Raw genomic sequence first — 21,046 nt, 5'->3', positions numbered from 1 at the left:
AGAAGCCCTCTCACATATAGACAAGAATAGAGAATGAGAAAGACATTTCCAAGGAGACTTCCAATCTATTTTAAGCTCCGGCATTTATACACACTTATACATTAACCCTGGGTTTTGGTAGTTTGTACCTTAGTATAGAAGGGAGGAAGAATTTTTCTAGGCTTTCAATGGGAATGTCCTCTCCTTTGATGGAAAAAGGGGAAGTGAGAGAATGTGCCTCCAGATCTCTGGGTACAAGAACTTATTGCTGCCTGCCAACATTTGCTCCTATGTCACACATAAATAAGAGAGGACAACCAGTTCACATTTTATAGGCTTTCCATCTTTCACTCTCTCCATCTATTTTCCCCTTCTCTCAGATGCATGTATTTTCCTTCAGAGTCTGTGCTTTGCAATACAGCACTAATTAACTTAGCAAATTAGCTCAAGCTTTTACTCCTTGACAATAAATATCTTGGGCAACATGAACACAGGGTATTACTAATGAAATGGACATTGATTGCTTCCCTTAGCAAAAGGAAGCCTTAAGGGCTATCACAAGGACCTTAGGAATTAGGTTTTTTCCATGATTTATGCAGCTTAATATAAGACAGGAGATTATGGTCTCTATTGGTAGATGCTTGCATCTATCATTAAGGATTTCAGTCTCCAAATTGATTAGCAGCAACACCAATACAATCTTCCTTCCATTCTCACTTGTGCAACTGAAATGAAATTCACTATTGGTAGAAGGGATGTAAGCTGTTTACATTTCTAGTTGTCAAATCCAGTTCCTAAGTTCAGAATTATTTATTTCTAAACATGAGCCATTTGCCTCTGAGCCTAGTGCGTGGTTTTCAGTATTCAAGTGATAAAGTTGTCCCTGAAAACCAGAAATCTATTCACCTCAACCTGATGTATTGCCATCTCTATCTCTTAGAGAAACAAGCCTCAGGAAAGCAACTGCAGACAGGAAAGGCATCAAGGTTCACAGTATCCAGGGCCTCATGCACATACCCCTTAAGAATTACGTAAAAAAGAACATTTGGGTGGAAAATGCCTTTCTCAATTCACCATGATATACCAGTAAAAAAAAAAAAAACAGAATATGGTGCAAAGTATCAGCCAAGTCATCTTACAAGGGAGGACATGAAATCAAGAAATATGCTTAACTTGCTTATAATCTTACAAAAAAGAAATTCTATAGATCAGTAGGAGAAGATTAGTTTTGCATGGTAAAGCTTTTATAATCTTCCCTAACATCTCTACTTAGAATTGGGAGAGAAAATCTCAATCTTGGAGAGCTGGAGGCATATGCAACTGTGATAATAACTGTATGCAATTAATGTAATTTTGCTAACATTTAAATATAAATGATAGTAAATTGGTTTCAGGACTTCCCACTTTTGGATCTGGCTGTGCTTGCTTTATCGTGTACATGACAATCAAAGTGATCCATGGCCCAATAAAAATTATGCATTTCCCCTTGGAAGATGAGTGTCCATGGGGGGAAAAATGATAGCTCGGCACACAAATGCCATGTCTACAATAGATAATCATAATGCATGATGTTATTATGGCATGTCCTTGATAATGTCATTGCATACCTGTTGCATTTTTCTTTTTCTTTTGAATGAAAGCAACAAGAACATATAATAAATAGGTTGCAATTTTGATATCATCACAGTTAATTGTAGTCACTGCTTTTCTCTTTTGGAACTGAAGGTTGTACAAGGAGGAGAAAATTAACAGTAGAACAGAAATAAAGAGAATTTTTCTTTTTTAACTGAATAATGAATGATATGCTCTTTCATTTATTATTTCCTGTTTCTGTACACACGCTTTCATCAATCCTAACTTATCTAGTAACTAACTAGAGCTTATTTCTAGATCCTAATTTTATTGCAGCTCCTAGGCACAGATCCTTTTCTATTTAACTTGATTCTGTTCTACTACATTCTGTGATAATTCTGAGTTCTCCACTTCATATGCCAATTCTGTTCTTTGTCTTTATATTCCAAGTTGATCTTAATAACTTCATTTTACACTTCTATATTTGATGCTGAATTCTTATTTTTCTTTACTGAAACTAACTCTATTCAAATCTGGTTATCATCTCTACTATATCCAAAACTTAGGCTACCACTTATTCTACCATTCATTCATCTTTACTTTATCCTTATCCACTTATTCTATTATGGATAGTATCAAGGTCTTGGACTGGTAACATGACCTTCTGGTATACCTCACTCTCTATGTCTCTGGCACTATTTCTCTTTTCTGGCACTGGCTTCTGGTGCTGCTCTCTGATGCTCTGTCATCCAGCTGGACGTTGCCCACAAACCTTTTCTGTGCTTCTTGGCACTCATGATATGGGGAAACAAAAAAAGTCATTTCTTTCCTACCCTTTCATCTTCCATCCTTGCCCCTTTTCCAATTCAGCCCAACAACACCAAGCTTCCTTCTCCCCATTACTTGTCTTCCACAGTTCCAGATACTCCTGATAATCTCTTTTTGGAGTCACCACCTTGTCTTTAGCAAACCCTCAGTCTCTTCACTGCCAAGTGATCACCAGTAAAGTATCTTCCCTTCAACTTCCTTAAGCAATATTCTTGCTAGTACTTGGGAATGCATTTCTAGGAACAGAATTTGGGCTACTCACAAGGTTACTCTGGGCTGCTTATGAGGTTTCCCTATACCCCACCACATACACAACAAAATTGGCAGAGCAAGCCAACTCCACCCTCATTCCAACTGAAGTTACTTGCCTAATGAAATGTCTACAAGCAAACAACCAAGCTCAGAGACCATAAAGAACTCTTCAGTTCAGCCCTCAGCTTTATATATTGTCTTTTATTGGAATTATTGTTGTAGTTACTATTGACTTAGATAACTTTACACAAAGAACAGAGACATTTTAGCAGACAGTGATCTTTCATTTTGCATACTTCAGTAAAGATATTCTCACTTGTATCAGCAAGTTTCTGAATACGTAGCAGATCAGGTAGGTATTGAGATATCTCACCCAATCCTCATCAAACAGGCTGACTGTGTCTTTCAGTACAGATAGGAATATACATGTAAATTTAAAATATTTATATTCGTGTTCTTAAAACAATGAGGAAAATACAAAAACATTAACAAAATCAACAGTTTAACTCTTATTAATTAGAGACTAAATATAAAAGCTTAAATAAATCCAGGAGCTGATAATAGTAAATTGAACTCTCCTTTCAGTCCTGCATGATTACTCCTGTGAACTATACATAGGCACACAGACAAAATGTTCTTGATAATAATACAGAAGTGTTTTGCCATTTTCTTTTTCTAGATTATTTTTTTTTTACATCTCTGCATGGAGCCATAGCCTTGGCAATTTTTGGTTGCCTTCTATCAAAGTAATAACCAGATCTCGCCTTGCCAAGGTCTTCCAAATCAGTGAAAGATCAAGTCTGGTTGACATGATAGCAGTGTTCCAATATCTAGCAGATTGCCACAAAGAAGTCAATCTATTCTCCAAAGCACCTGGAAGCAGAACAAGAATCAATGGAGAGAAACTAATCAAGGAGAGAACCAACCTAGAACTAAGGAGAAAATTCCTGACAATTAGAACAATCAGTGGAACAATTGATGCTATCTCCTAGCTGGGTCAATGGCTTCAATCAAATCCTTGTTTTAAGAGTACTCCCAACCAAGACCAACTGGTTGCTGTGCCTCACCAGTTGCATAAAAGTAGAATTCAATCAGAATTATGTCCATTTTGTTTAAAAATTGCACATGAAATCTCCATAGTAATCATTACCACTTATGGATGGACTTTTTTTGCAATACTGTATACCAACATGAGTTTACAATGCCAATAAATCTACCAAAAATACAATAGGAATACAGGATAGGTTAAATATTTGGTGTGGAATATAGTAGTTTTATCATAAAATCCCCCAGAGAAGAACTGAAATTTAGACTTAGTGGTTTTACTCACTATAATAGCCTTTTCACTGGCATTTTTTTGCAAGACAAAAAGCTGCTCTTGAAGTCATCTTGTACTTCCAAAAGTGGAATAAATGTAATTATTAGGAGCAATAATCAGTTGCCGCATACATGATGCAAAATCAGCCCACCAACTTTCTATGTGATTTTATAAGCACCATTTATTAGTAAATATATCACTCCTTCAACATTTTAGGAGAAATGGTTTGCCTTCTATTTTTTTCCCTAGGCCATAGACCATACTGAAATTTATTTCTTCAGGTAAATACAGATTCTGAGCCAGATGCTTCTTATATATAAACTTTATGGCCTCAAAGAGATGGCCATTTCTTTTCCATTTAGAGGTGGGATTGGATACAGTATACTGAATTCAAAAGCCGGAATCTGTCTTTCTGCAGAACTAAAACAGTGTGGGGTTGACCTTTTACTCTGAGTTTTCCCCTAGAGTATAAAGGAATGATTAAATTATATTTGATTTATGGATGATCCGGTGCTTTGTCCAGACTGAAAGATGTGCATAATAAAAAAGACCCCTAGTGATGTGCATAATAGAAAAATGGAATTCATTGAAGCAAATTAATGGGACCAGCTTCCCCTGGCCTTTTACCCCTCAAATGAATTCAGGCATTAGTTATACAATCGGGGGATTATGAACTGGAGCACAATTTTGGAAATGTTTATGGTGGTTTAAACTGATACACCTTCTTTCCTCCAGACGTTTCAGGAATGTTACCTCCCCTAATATAAAACTGGGCTATATTATGAAATGGAGCTTCCCTTAGCATCAGTTCTGTCAGGTTTTAACACTGTAGATTGTTCAAGAGGCTTAGGCATTTCCGAAGTCCAAAATTGAAGTTGTAACGAACAACCAATCAATGTAATGTATTAAATCAGCGGTTCTTAAACTGTGGGTAATTACCTCCAAGGTGGTAATTTGGGCATATCCTGGGGGTAATGAAGCAATTTGTAATTACTTGTTTGTGAGTCAAGGATCTAGTTTGAGGCTGCTGCTAAGACATTTGTGTAAAACAAGAGAGTTTGGGTTTTTTTGTCGGGGTAATGACATTATTCAAGACCAGTAAAGGAGTAAATTGGGTCAATCGGTTTAAGAACCACTGTGTTAAATAATTGAGATTAGTGATATATGCAACAATGCAGTTGGGGGGAGGCATTTAGAACATGTATTAATTGTATTTCTACCACAGTCAGGACCTACTGTTGGCTAGTTGACACTAGCATTCAAGACAATGAGAAACACTTATGAGACCTTAAAAGATTGCTCCATTCCATTAGAGAAAGACAATGAACTCCAGAGAATATTGAAATTCAATGAAAGGTGAAGCAGCAGTTCAGAGAGTGGCAGGGAGGGGAAAAGTGAGGGTGGATGGGTCAAGAAATTGTTCACTTTACATAATGTTCAGCCCTAGAAAGAGAAGGCAGAAAGAGAAAAATAGTGACCGCTGCCGCAATAAAGCAAGCTGCTGGGGCTACTTGCCATAGCCATGAAGGAAAGACCCAAACAGGATTCATACATACACATATTGCTGGGGTGGAAGGACTCTTTGGCACAAATATTTTCATTGGGAATGGAGAATAAAATAGAAGCAGTTTTTTTTTAGAGAAGGAAAGACAGGGATGGGATATTCTGGACCCAGCTGATCAGGTGAAATCAGCAGGCTGCTCCATTCTGTGAAACCAAATTCAGCAGGACTGCCTCACAGACCAAGAGCATCTACACTGCTTTTAAAGTTCAGTAAGGAGCATAATGGAGGGGTTATATAACTCCAAGCCCAATTTAATGGAAGATCCCGATAGGCTTTTGCCTACCTGATGATCATACTGTCTACACTCAAGTCCAGTCCATGGAAGGGAAAGACCTGACTTCAAAGAGGTTTCTCTCTGAGATGCTCAAAAGGCAGACAAGTGAAAGCAGGTCGTTCTGCCTTTCTCTGCAGTTCCCCAGAGTGGCTTCAGCTATTGAAGGCTAGAAAGAAGACTTCAAAGTGAATTCTCCTTTTATAGGAGATTTTTTGCCCTGAGGCAAAATACTGCTAATTCAAGTAGGTCTGCCTGGGAAAATGAGGAACAAAAGAGATGGTCAAAACGAACAAAAGAGTCAGAAAAAGACAAAAAGCAGAAAAAGGTCAGGTCATGCAACTGAGTTGCCTTAATGGATTTCCTTTCCCATCCTGAACACAAGCCTTATGAAAAGGTTGATGGCCTTTTTGATTAATGAAAGAGGTTCTAAGCAAGAGCCAAGCAGTCACTGAAAAATGCATGCTTTTTATTCTAGATGCTAAAGTTCATGGCTCTGGCAATGTTGCCAATCCAGATATCCCTTATTGCATCTGCCATTATTTTATCAAGACCCAGTAATGGAAAAAGAAGAGTTGCCCAATGTCAGTTTGGAAATGTTGTCTTTGCATCATTCTAATATAATTGGTATTTCCTGCTGCTACCAGAATTGCTATACACAGGAACTAATAGAGTGATTGATGCACCCTGTTTTTCTTGAAACTGTGGTCATTTTCATAACTAGACATGCTTGCCACACACTTTCTAGTCCATGAGGGTAGTAGTTTTACTACAGAAGGGATCTATTTCCTACAGTTAACATATTTGCCAGTTGGCTTCACCAACAGTGAACGTATCAACAGTGCAAATATTGTAAATTAAAGTGTAAATATTAAACCAAATTAGGGGTGCAATTTTGGAGGGGGGTATTTTCTGCTAAGTAGAGGTCATCTTGATTTTTACAGCTCATCTGATAGCCCTGATTCACCACTTTTCTCCTTAAGGCAGCTTCCTTGATGGAAGTCACAATTCTCAGAAATAAGTCACCAAGTCATGTGACTTTTTTCTGAGAATTGTGACTTCCATCAAGGAAGTCATAATTTGGTCACAAAGCCCATCATTATGGGATATTGCAAGATTAAACAATTCATTAAAAATAACCTTTGTAAATGGGAGAAACTTAAATAAAGAGCTTATAATGAAAAGGAAAAAAATGACAGAAAAGGTTATCTTATCTTTTAAAGACTTGAGAGAAGAAATATCACTCATTCTTTTAGATCAGAAGTGCACACACTACAAGGCTCCACACAATCCACCTTCTTGTGGCCCTAAAAGGGTTTCTTCCTCTGATTCTGCTCTATTTGGGGGATTTTTCATATTGGATCCCACAATTTCACTAAGAATTTTCTATGTATCTTTGCTGACATCTAATGATTGTCCTGATTTCTTGCAACTCAGATCAAGTAAACAGCTAAATGCAGGGGTGAGATTCAAATTTTTAACAACCGGTTCTGGGGTGTGGCTTAGGTGGTGGGTGTGGCTTGGTGGTCATGTGACTGGGTGGACATGGCTTGGTGGTCATGTTATTGGCAGGGTATATGGCCAACTCAGTATCACTCACATTGAGGCACGGATCTCCTCGCCTGGCCTCTCATGGCCGTGGGGATGCTGCAACAGTTGTAAGTGTGAAAAATGGTCATAAGTCACTTTTTTCAGTGTCATTGTAACTTTGAATGGTCACTCCACACAAGCAAAGTACCAGCAAAGGAGGGGGAAAAAACTCCCAAGACGTTCCTGAGACAGGAAGTCTAGTCCTGCCAGGAATGTAATAAGGGTTAACGGAGAGGCAGTTTCTGTAAGCAACACCAGAATGTTTCCTTCCTGCCTTCCTTACAGGATTAGGCCAGTAATTTCTTCTAACAGCCAGTCCTCCCAACTGCTTAGAATGTTAACAACCGGTTCTAGCGAATAGGTGCAAACTGGCAGAATCCCACCCCTGGCTAAATGAAAAAGGGAATACTTTATTCCTTTTCCCACTTTTGGTCTTTCTGTATCAGAGTTCCTCAACCCTGGCAGTTTGAAGATGTGTGGACTTCAACTCCCAGAGAATTCTGGGAATAGACGTCCACACATCTTTAAGTTGGCAAGTTTGAAAAACACCTGTTCTATAATGTAGTTCCTCCCCAGATGTTGGTCTGATCTTTAAGAAGAAAAGCAACCGGAGAGAAAGCAATGAGCATAAGAAGGAAATTACTTCCCCCACTTTCCATCTGTTCAACACACTAGTGATAGCATTTAGCCAATCTGTAATCCTACCCAAGAATCATTATTACACATTACATGGTTTTCCTTATATAGAGTTCATATTCTCTGCTGCCTTTCTTATCAAAGTCACAAGCATGAGTCCATGTTCTATTGCAAAATACTGGTCTTGTTTAAATCTTTCAAAATCCCTCCCTTGTTTGATATTAATCAATTATTCCTTGATTTCCTCTCCCCCCCCCAATTTTTACACACTTAAGTACAAATTAACAAATCTGAATTTTGTTTTGCTGTCAATCTGTGTACATTGTCATTTTATACAAATAAGTACCAGATAGGGCTGCCCTTTGAGTACTTTTTAATTTTGTAAAAAATTAATGTAGTGAACTGAGAAATAATAAACTGCTTCATAGATCCAAACAAGCCATAACTGATAATATAAACTTTGCATTTTATTTTAATAGTATACTTTTAATTTAAAACTATATTTATGTTATATAATCTTGGTTGCACTAAATGTGTTAAGGTTAGTATAAATTATCCAAGTTGCCAATCTCACATTGGACAACTTGACAATCAATCAACCAATCAATCAGTTTATTACAGTCTTAGACCAGAGACCAGAATAAATAAAAATGCTCAGTAACTACACAATTGAAAATTCTAGTATACAATAATAAATAACAACTAAAATCTATAATAAAATCCAGTCTGTCAATTATACACGGTCTAACTATACTAAAATTACAATCCATAAACTGTGTGACCCATTGTAGGTTCAATGCTAAAGGGGAAAAGACTAAGCAGTGCAAAGGGTTTGTCACATTTGTAATATAACATAACTATGGCGGAGAAGACACATGTTTGCGATGAATCCCCAGTGCTGCTGCACAGAATTTGGCTACCTGAGCTGTAGTTATAGACTGTTCATCCTTAATTAGCCACTGAAGATAGATAGTATCAGAGTGGCCAGGATACTTTGAAGTTATTGGCAGAATATGTTATTTCCTTATCTCTGTGTAAAAGGACCATATAAGGAGCATGTGACCCACAGTTTCCACCTCTCCTGGGCCACAGGAACAGGGTATTTTCATCAATGGTATCCTTTGATACTTGCCATACAGGACGGCTGGTGGAAGTGCATGGCACCGTGTAAGTGAAAATCCTTTCCAGTGGTTTACTGACTCCAACTGACTAAGATAGCTGGCAGGAGCAACAACTACCTTTAATGAGATCTGGAAACTTGACTATAAAATATGGTACATTTAATATATAGGTAACAGATTTTATTTTAGTATATGCTTGTGAATTTGTTTCTTTTTTCTTTTCTTCTTTTTTTGTGGTTTGGAGCTAATATTTTGTTCTAATGTTGAACATGAAGCAGGGATGTTTGGAATAAACTGAAGAGCAAATGAGTGTCATTGAATACCAGAAAAGGTTAAACACTTACAGTAATTCAGCTGCTAAATGCTTGCTGTTGTATTTGGTAAATCCCCTATTAAGTATATAATTATATATTTCTGATGGTTTTTTAAATCAAAAATCCTAATAAATATTAAATGCTGTATATTTAGAATTAATTTAACTTCCTATGCATGTAAGTGTATATATACTTACTTAAGATAAAATATATTTTAAGAATTTAATCATATGGTATAAATTAATTCATGTTTTCATGCATCTTTGTCCCAGTTCAGGATACTGTGATTTAACAACAAATTGCTTATTTTCTCTACCATTTCATCTCATGCATTTTTCACATAGCGCAAAGTGTTTGTTATCATTTGTTTATAACAAAAAATTGAAAAAGCATATAAGAATGCTAAATAAGTCTGGATGTCTTTAATACTTGCATGAAAGATTGCCAGGGAACTCCAATGTGAAAGTTTAGATTGGAAAATTAAAAATGCATCGTAGAAGGTAGCAGTGGCAACCAATTTTGTTTTTGTTGCTGTCACATCCATTACTGCATGTTCACTTTAAAGAAACTCTACCAACTTGGCTTGAGTTTTCATGGGCTACCCTGAATATTGGATCCAAAACCCACATCCACAGAATGTGCATTTTGTAATTATGTGGAAATACATATTACTAGGCAGAACCTCCCCCCCAAAAAAAAAAATACTGATCTCTCTTTTGAGACAGTGGAGCAATAAAAACAGCAATCCAATAAAGCTTAGCCTCTGGGACAGACATATTTGATTTCTATTCATCTATATTGGTTATATTTGCACTTAAGACAATACAGATTCATCTTCATTTCCTGTGTCCGCTAAGGGCTTCATTCCCTTTCACAGAAACAGCCTGTTTGTTATGGAAATCTGTGTACTCTATTCCAGGGGTCTCCAACCTTGGCAACTTTAAGACTTGTAGACTTCAAGTCCTACAATTCTTCAGCCAGCAATGCTGGCTGGGGGATTCTAGGAGTTGAAGTTCATAAGTCTTAAAGTTGCCAAGGTTGGAGACCCTGCTCTATGCTACATTTCTCCAATCCTGGCTTCCTGTATGTAGAGATAGAAATGGAATTGCAGGGGACAAAGCTAGCAGCAGATTCTCTTTGGGGCCTGACTGAACATAAATGTGAAGCGCTTAATGAGTATCAGTTGGCTGTATTGGAAAACACTATGCTTGAAGAGTTGAGAGGAGATATTGATCCCCCCTCCCCCCATGATACATCTTCTACAATGGTCCATTGCGCACAGTACTTTTAGGATGTAAGTAAATTTAAAAGTGTCCTCAGTGCAACCTAACAGCACTTTTGCACCTGGTAAGCAAAATCAATTTTGCAGCTGTACAAATTACTCTTTCCTGGTGCAGACAAAGCTTAAATACCAGTGATATGGTTTTCAGTCATATTTTCTTTTGCATGGATTTTAAAATATATTGAAAAGTGTTATTAGAAATCTAGAGGTTTGTATATTATATTACTCTTTCCATTGGCTTAATAATCGTACTGTATTATATGGATGTCAAATGTGTCTGTTCACTCAAACATGGTCAATACAGTTGCTTAAACATTTCTGCCACTCAAACACTCATGTTCATATTTCAGTCAACACATAATGAACATGGCTAAAAATGACCAGTAGCAGGAGACTGGAATTTCAGCAATCAAATAAAATGTTTGGGTTCATTATTCCCCTTACTAAACACAATAGATCAGCATTTTCTAGGTCAGGGCTATCAAACTCCTGGGCCGAATGCATCGTGTGCTGGCCACACCCAAGCCCATTTTAGCAAAGAGGGGAAAGTCCTGATATGTCATGGGACACTTCCATGACGATGTGAGTTTGACATCCCTGTTCTAGGTGAATGGCACTAGAACAGTGAAGTATAACAGCAAATTGAGTCAGAGATGTAGGTGGTTTCTGACTATTTAGCAGATGGAGGCATTTTCTGATGCCCTCTTGTTGTAAACAGCTGTCTTAGACCCTTTCAACTTTTTAAAAGCTCATCTTTCCTGCAGACATAACTACTAGTCCTGATTTATTTGCTGTGTTGCAAGAAAACTGCCATCTAGATATGCCTTTAGCCTATACAAATATCCTGGTAATCTCTGTTTTTCATTTTAACAGTTTTAGCTATTAGAGATTATTTTTCAAAGCTGCAGTGCTAGGAACTGCAAGTGAAACCAGTAAATATTTTCTTGTTCTATCATTACTGTGTATTCCAGGCATCACCGTGATTTATGCACACTGCCATTGGTTTAAGAGCTTATTACATAAAGATGCGGCTAGCAGCAATGTTGCATTGCCAACCTACTCGTGGTTAGGACAGATGTTTCAATCTCAGCGTTTTTCTTTGAATGTTCAGAGCAACTCCAAAAGTAGTGCTATTTGGTAACTGTTCATTTATTGAATCAAGGGGGCATATCAAGATGCTTAATTATTCAGGCCAGGCAGTTCTGCTCTAAAACCCAAAATGTTGCAGCATATTTCACTTTTATTGATAATACTACTCATATCCCAAGAGATTGGGGCACTCAATAGTTCCAATCTATTAAAAAAGGACAAAGGAAAAATCCAGTCAACTACCACCCAGTCTTTTGAATATAATTACCAAAATCTATGCTGACACTTATCTGAGAATTTTTATGATTGGATTAAAAATAGTATCCTAGTTGAAGAATAAGCTGGATTGAGACCAAAAAAAACAACAACAACCAGAGACCATGTAATAATGCTACAACACTGAGTGGAAAAATACACCTCTAGATCCAAAGAGTCTATTTATACAGTTTTTTTTTTATATCTCAAATCTGCATTTGACTCCATTTCAAGAGAATTATTGTGGAAGAAGCTGCTATCTACCAATAACGATAAACAATTACTTTTACTAATATATAAACCTTATAGCAATACCAACCAATGAGAGTAAGATGTGGTTCCCAAGGATAACTAACCAACACAATTGCAATAGCACAAGGAATAAAGCAAGGCTGTATTCTTGCTCCATTACTTTTTAATGTTTACATAAACTCAGTCATACAACACCTCTATAATGGCAATTTTCACCAACCAAAATGAGCTGATACACACTTTTTAGTTATTCTGTATGCTGATGGTATGGTTATTCTGGCATTATCTGTAGTAAGAATGTAAAGAGCCCTTAGATCCTTTGCTAAATATTGTGAAAAAGAAAAATTGATGATAACTTACAACCCTTCCAAAAAGAATTCTGATCTAAAAGTCATAATTAGTATATTAAAGGCAGTAATATAGAGCAAGCCTGCCACTCTGACAAATAGGCCATCAATAGACACATAGATATAAACAACATCCACATACCATGCCAAAAAGACAATCAACAAGCCGAAAAGAGAACAATAAAAGCAAAACACCTCCCCACTAGCAATCAACATTCACATGAGCATAGATCATGGGTGTCAAGCTCACTATGTCATGTTGCCATCACGTGATGTTTTGCAATGTTTTTCCCATTCGCGGAGCTGGGATGGACATGACTCATCTGGCCCACAGGCCACCAGTTTGACACCCCTGGCATAGATTAACACCAAGCTTAACATCAATCAAACAATTGTCAAGAAAAACTAACTGTAAATCTCTAAGACCATTCCCACCAACACTGACAGAACAATCCACTAGAAGATAAATTGAGAGCAAACTCCACACCTTATTTGCACTGATGATGGTACCTAATTTAAGTAATGAAACATCTACAAGAAAAGTGAGCATCCAGGACCCATCAGCAATAACTTCCAATCTACCTGGTAAATATCCATTAGAGAAAAAACTATCAGCTTATAACTTCTCTAAAGAGTCAATACAACCAATATGAATAAGCAAAAAGATCACTGAAGGAGAGGTATAGCACCAAGTCTTGGAAACTATTTTACCACTAAACCAGCTGATCATTTTCAGTCTTTAATAAACAGTAGACACTGCAGCTTTGCTCTGGACAGATTCAAAGCTCTGCAGTTATTCAACTCCAGTTATTCAGCTAACAACTTCTGCAGTTATTAATGGTAAATATCAAATTCTTTCCACAAACAATTTTGCCTTGCCCCTTGACTCCCACGCTAGAGTGGATGTACTGCATGTTCTTTTGCACTGTAATTTCTATCTGAAGAAAGTTATTAATCTAACCACTCATAAAGGAATTCCCAGACAGACAACCAATAGTACATCTCCCATCTTTTAGCAGATCATAAAATTATGGGTCTGTGACCCATAATGTTGCCAAAATTGCCTTGCTCCAATAGGAGTGAGGTAATAAAATACTGTCCAACAAAACTGCATTTCTTTGATATTTTAAAAACTTTGTCTCTTCCTCTCTTTCTTCCTCTGTTGGTCATATAATTTAATTGTCATCTTTTTGTTTTATGTATTTTATGCACTCTCACACATGTTGGTCAAATATCATATTTATCGATCAATCTTTCTATCCAAGAGATCTTCACTCTCCAACTCTGGAAGCATCCATAAAGCAACAGTGTGAAGCAAATACTTTACAACAAATTCTTCTTGGATTTAATGTTCTCTTTCTTTGCTTTGTAGGTGTGTCATTTTCTTAGTGTTATAGAAAGCAAAAGGATTTATCAAATAAATAGTCTCAAAAATCTCTGCCAACAATGTAAATCTACACTAGAAGACATCTCATTTACTATAGAAACTGTGTTGCTCCCACTTTGCTTATGGTAAAAGAAACCTGCATAAATTTAAATCACTTACCCAACTATAATGTGAACAAAATTCTTGAAAGGTTGTGAGGTTGTGGCAAGACTTCATAGACGAATCTAGATTGAGTATAGTATTGCAAAGTATAATCTAATATGAAGAAAGTGGCTCAGTTTTTTTTAATTTAGCACATGAGAATATGACCAAGAGAAGTAAACGTGTAAACACAGTCTATGTAATTACATACAAAACTTCTACAGGGGTACAACACTGGCCTCATAATTGCATGTCCAGTTCAGCTATCCAGGCAATCACCTCTGCCGTTGTTTCATGCAGATTTTCTAAGGAACCAGACTGCACATCAAGGGCAGTCTTGCCCAATATGTTTAATAGTTTGCATATTAGGAACACAGTCACAACAAGGGGGATCTTTCCCGCCCCATTGATATAAGGCCCAGGCACTTCTCTCAGTGTCACATCCAATTCTGTTCAGTTTCATCCAAATAGAGGGAGACAGTTTAAAACCAGGTGGTTTGCTAGAGGGATCACTACCAGGCTATAAGAAGGTAACTTGGACCATCTCTTTCTCCAGACTCAAACTGGGGAAGGTTGTGCATAAATTGTTTTTTTTAGCCACTCACATTGAAAAAATAGCCTTGTAGGAACAATAGAGCAATATGTACTAGCACACCAGTCCTTCTCAAAAAAACTGGGCTCAGGAGGTGGCTGCTCCTTTTATAACTATCCTTTTGTGCAACAAGAGAGACAGCAAATAAACAAGCAGAGTTAGCTGCTTGCATTTTGCTGATAAACAGTTTCATGGTCGTTCCCAACCACTGTACACAGAAAGGATAAGATGAGAAACATTATTATTGGTACATTATGATGTGAAATTTATAGCTTGCCTTTTTACTCAGTAGTAGTAGTTTTTTTTTTCCTGCTTACATGCCTCTTTACTCTGACTTAGAAGTGCAGGACTCAGAAGAGGATACAATGGATAGAAAATCTAGGTATTTCCTGCCTGTGAAAATTCGCGTTTTCCTTTCAGCCTCTGCTGCAGAATGACAGGGGAAGAAATTGTTATGCTATTGCTGTTTACTCTGATTACTTCTGAGCAAATTCTTTTATAAGGATGGTGGTGTTCAGCATCCTTTTAAAATATTTATTTCAGCTGACATATACCGTGGCACTTTTCTGTTAAAACTAAGACTCATTACCTATCAAACTTAAATTTAATTTCTGAGTTCAATAGATCATCCAAAAGGCAATGTAAAATTATTATTCCATTTGTTGCTCCTTTTATCATTTGGACTATGTTCTTTTCCTATAAAAAAACACTTCCAACTGCCCTACCAAGAGTGGCAAAAGGAACATCTGGGGGGTGGCAGAGGTTTCACCTGGGATCCTTTAACCTCATCTATAATTGAACTTTTTAAAAGGACATTCTGAAGGATTTTCTTGATTTACATTGAGTTTTCCTAAATCAAGAAAATAAATCATTAGAAATAAGACATTGAAAAGGCATGCTTCATGTTACCATAGATAAATAGAGGGTGGCTCTTGCATATAATAACTTGCTTCCAAATATCCAATTCCAGTTGTTGGCAGAGAAACAAATAGCATTTTTCAGTCAAAACCTATGCATCCCTTCCCCTTGCCAGGATCCTGGAATGGGGAGGAATCAGCCACGAAATCAGTGTAGGAAAGGGAGAGGAAAACAAAACCCTTGGTTGGAAAGCTCCATAGAAAGGAAGATACTTGGGGAATCTCCCAAAGCCATACCTATTTTATATTGGAAGTTATAGTCTCACCCAAGAGTCAAAGTGTCTAACTTCCATCACCTTCTGCATAGCAGTATGGAACAAGAAGTATAATGTTCGCAATGACTGAGTGAACAGAACCTGTGGCCACCTTGCTCCTAGAAAATCATTCAGTTCACCTGATTAGGATTGGTCAGCTGAGAATGAATAAGTTAAACTGGCTATGCCAGTTGTGGCAGATAGGTAAGCTCCCTTGTATTGCTTTACTCGAATGCTGCACTTGCGTGCTTATGAGTCAGCTGTGGCTCATCAACCACACAGCAGATTTATGTAATCAGTCAAGTAGTTAACTGTGGTAAGTAGAGAAATCCAGATGTTTTTAGATAGTTATATATCCCATGTGGGCAGAAGTCAAAGATTGAGAAGTCATATCTAGGGGAAAAATGGGTACCGAATAGTAGTCCTACTTAGCCTGAAATAGCAGAAATGACATATAGGAGGTAGATTCCAACTAGACCTCAGAAAGACTAGACCGCATCTTGTAAGACCAATAGCTTCTAGCTACCATATATTGGATCATTCTGAGGAAGAATGTGTTATTTCTGACAGATCTGTTGGGATCTGTTTTCCAAACTGTTTGGACCAGCTATTTTTAACACAAATTGCAGAGTATGGCTGCTGAAGTCTGCTTGTTTTTTCCTTTCTCGCTTTTTTTCTTATGTGATTTGTCTTTGTAGATTGTATGCCTGAGGTGACAAGTACATTGTCTTTATTAATCTCTAAGCTTTTCTGGGAATTTTTGTGACAGAAAGAGTAGGACACAAATTTTCAAATAAATATAAATGGGATGGAGGAAGCCATTTACAATTTAAGACTGGAAATGTTGATAAAAGCAAGTCATCTTCAATCTTCTGATTTAAACTTGTGTTTTGGGGGAAGCAAATCTATTTGTAATTTGTTGTCAAGTGAAGAGCACCCGAAATAGATGGGTACTATTTTGCTTAAATGTATTTATTAATTTCTCCCTGGCTATATAGTATTTTCAGGTAGTTCTTTTGCCAAGACAGTTCCTAAACAGCATTATGCAGTATAAATACAAAACTTAATTCTATGACTCACAAAAATATAAGCCAACATTGCTTAAAGCACGGGTGTCAAACTTGTGGCATCATGTTGCCATCACACAACGTTTCACAATGTTTTTTCCCTTCATGGAGCTAGGGTGGGCATGGCCTGCGGCCTGCCAGTTTAACACCCCTGGTAAAGCATGCTGGCTGGGGGATTCTGGGAAGTGAAGTCCACAGCTTAAAATCAAAATTGCTTAAAGTTAGAAACACTGATTCAAGGCATGATTAAAGAAATGGAAACTTCACATGGAAGTCCTTTCTACATGGAGTGCTAAGTACTCAGTGGAATCCATTAACATGATACTGTTGAGATAAGTATTCTATAACCCTGAATTATTTTGCTGTATGGGAATAGATTAACAAAATTTCTTTATTTGTCATTATTATCTAGCATGATTTGGAATACTGTACTGAGAAGTGGAACACATTTGTAAAAGCTCTGCCATTGAAAACAATATTCCTATGGTGCATTTTCCAACCTCCAGCTGTAACATTTAAAGTAGTTTACACAAAGACATCTGTTTATAACATTATAAGCCTCCAGGCTCCCTTTCACAGCTGCCAGCATACTCCTTTTTCTTTTTTTTCAATTCCACATATTACAGCCAAAACAGTGACTATATGGAGAAATCATCATATGTATGCATTTGAAAGATACTTTGCCAGACTGATTCCAGTTGGAAGCTGATTATATGCTCCTACTTTAAGGTTGTACTCAACCAACTGTATTTTCTGCCTTTTGTTCAACTTGTTTTCCTCTTCCAGAGACAACTCATTAACACCTCTCCGCACACAAATTCTTCTGAGTATTAAGAATAATTGGAAGTTTTTTGCCAAATTCACTGTCCCATTGCACTTGGAATGACTAGAAGGATTGCCACACTATCAATTTATAGCATCATTCAGCCGTTGCTGTGATAATATATCATTTATGTAGACAGGCTTTCTATCTTTATAGCTATAAATTTCTGGTGTAGAAGAACTTGAGGAATGGAGTTTTAGTTGCATAGGTTTTCCCAATTACTTGGTTATTTTTTCAGATTTTTGAGGTGGGCTTTGTTTCCTGTTTATGCTATCAGTGATGATGCTGATTGAATAAATCTTTCTGTCTCTTATTGTATATGTGTTTCTGTTTTCAGTTGTTTTGCAAATGGCTTTGGCTACAAAGCTGGGTATTGCAGGTAATTCTCATTCAGAGATGGTTCAGTTATGAATTATGGCATTCCTCATAATTGCAGCTGTTGCAGCCTCTCTGCAGTCATATGATCACTATTTGCAAACTTGAGTGCCAGTTTTCAATGATTATACATGGCAATCAGATGACTGCAAGTTGCTGTTATTGACATGGGATTTGCCTAAGAGCAGCAACAGGAACTGCTGCCACTGCTGTTGTAAGTTGATGTGGTCGTGTGATACTTTATAGCCACATAGCTTAGCAAAGGAGTTGTTGGTCCCAATATTAAGCATGGACTACCATATTACATAAAGTATAATTGTGCTGTGCATGCTTATTTTTTTTAAATGGAGCAAGTAGAATTATTTATTTAGATTACCCCGTTTTTATTTTTATTTTCTTAACCATGTAAAATTGCCAGTTTTCCATTCTATCCCACAAGATAGAAACCATTATGAAACTTTTTTTCCTGTTTTTTGTTAGTCCACAGGTTAGACTTTCATGTGCTGGAGAGATTTCAAGTATAGTGGAAAGTCAATGGGCAGCTCATGCCAAAGGACCATCAGTGAAAGCCACATATCATCAAAGACTGTCCATAAAAACCAGTTAATTAGTACTAGTCTTCCCAGATGAGCAGTAGGATTAAAGAAATGAAAATCTACCAATCAGAGGCCATGGTAGCCACCATCTGGATAGAACATCTGGATTGAGAGCCAGGCAGCAATTTCATAAACTTCCCTTTGAGCCAGTTTTTCAGACCCAAGTTTCAAGGTCTGATCGCTGAGAGTGCCAATATTAAAGAGAAAACAATTGGAACATGAAAATTGGGAGGCTTGAACCAAGATATTTTTTTATCAAAGCAAAAATCAAGTGATCTACATTATAATGAAATAAATAGCATAGATGGGTCAGACTAGACCATTTCAAATCAAATGTTTACAAGATAATTCAGTGTGTGACAACATATAAATGAATGGAGTGACAATATAGCTTAAAAGACAAACATTGCCAAGAAATATGTTTGGATATACCCAATAAATGACATATTTTATATCTATTAAAATAAGTGGCTCTCCAGTGAACATCAATGTTATAAAAGTATATCCACTATAGATGCAATGGTGGAAAATGCTGAGAAATTTTGTGGCGCATTGCAAGAAGTGTTAAATGCAACACGAAAGGATGTAATAAAAATGGCTGATTCTCATAAACTAATGGACAAAAAAAAGATTCTAAAGTAAGAAGAAGTGGCCAATACAGAAAATGTGAGAGATTTAATATTGTAGAACTGGCAAAATATTTTTTTCATTTCCAACATCTGCTTAAATTAACATAAACACAAACATCAGAAAGGATATAAAAACCAGGAGACCATGAATTCTAGCAATTTCTTAGACATAAAGTCATATGGATGACTTTGAGCCAGCCACTCATTCCTATCCCAACTCATCTCACAGGGTTGTTGCTATGAGGCAAAGATGAGGAAGGAGTATTAGGTATGTTTGCTGCCTTGAATTATTTATAAAAATAACAAAGGCAGGATAAAATAATCTTTAAAATAGCAACCATTTTTAGTGGAAACAAGATAGAGAAGTTCAATCCAGTCAGGCTATTTTCAGGTGCAGAGGAGACCATGACTTATTGGTGTCAAATATAGACTTGAACTGTGAATATTAAAGAGAGTAGATGTGCCAGCAAGATTTGACCTAAAGGAGCTGCAGTCAAAATATAAGATCTAGGTAAGGAAAAGTTACAGTTAAATTAACTTATGGGAAAGAGAATATGAGAAACTATGGGAAGAAAAAAGAGAAGCAAAAAAATAAATGATGTACGTACCCCAGTTTGATAACTGAAAGGAAGTGAACATGGCAGTGGAGTAATGTTAAATATTAAGAACACAAAAGCCCATATCAATCTGCATACTTAATAAGCTTGCAATTGATGGTGAAGAAGTATAGGTAATAATTTAGTTTACTATTGCTCAAGAATATATAAAGAGAAAGGATGTGCTGGAAAAGTAAAAAAGAAAGGAATCCTGGAGAAGGAAGCAACAATAAATTTAGTTAAATTCATGAGGGATGAAGATATTTCTACAACAATAAACATAATGCTTATAACAACCGTCTTTCCAATTTAATAAATGCTGTGAAAGAAAAAAACACAATAAAATAGAAACCTTTGAATTATGAACGTAGAGAAGTTACTAAAAGGAGAATGGACTGTAAGAAGAACCAATTAGTTGATGCCAGATCAATAAAAGTTAATTGCTCTCTTGAGATCATGACCACAAGTGAAGAAGAGATGTACTACAAAAAAATGACTATTCATCAAGGTTGAAGGAAGTAAAAGGAAGGCAATGGATTAATTGTGTATATGGGGTCAAATAAATTATCATATTTTCCTTGTAAAAGCTTATACTATTACTAGAAACAGATCAAGATGGTCCATTCAATCACTAGGAGTTGAACCTGCCTTGATAGCATGTAAGCCAAAATAATTTAGAATTATTTTTAAAAAATATTCAGGAACTCAATATGCTGATGATACTCAGCTGTATGTCTCAACTCATGGTGAGTTAAGTGATGCCATGTCCTCCCTCTTGTGTGGCTTTGTGCATACCTCAGTGTGCACATGTATCACATCTCCTATGGGAGTTGCATTGGTTGCCAATTTGTTTCCGGGTGCAATTCAAGGTGCTGGTTGTCACCTTTAAAGCCCTTCATAGCTTGGGACCAGGTTATCTGAGGTATCGTCTCTTGCTGGTCTGACCCACTAGAGCAGGGAGACAAGGAATGTTGGGGGACAAGGAATGGCAGGGGTGTC

Source organism: Pseudonaja textilis, chromosome 3, assembly GCF_049901715.1.
Source record: "Pseudonaja textilis isolate UNSWEBS1 chromosome 3, rPseTex1.2, whole genome shotgun sequence".
NCBI lineage: Eukaryota > Metazoa > Chordata > Lepidosauria > Squamata > Elapidae > Pseudonaja > Pseudonaja textilis.
This window is presented reverse-complemented; position numbering follows the sequence as displayed.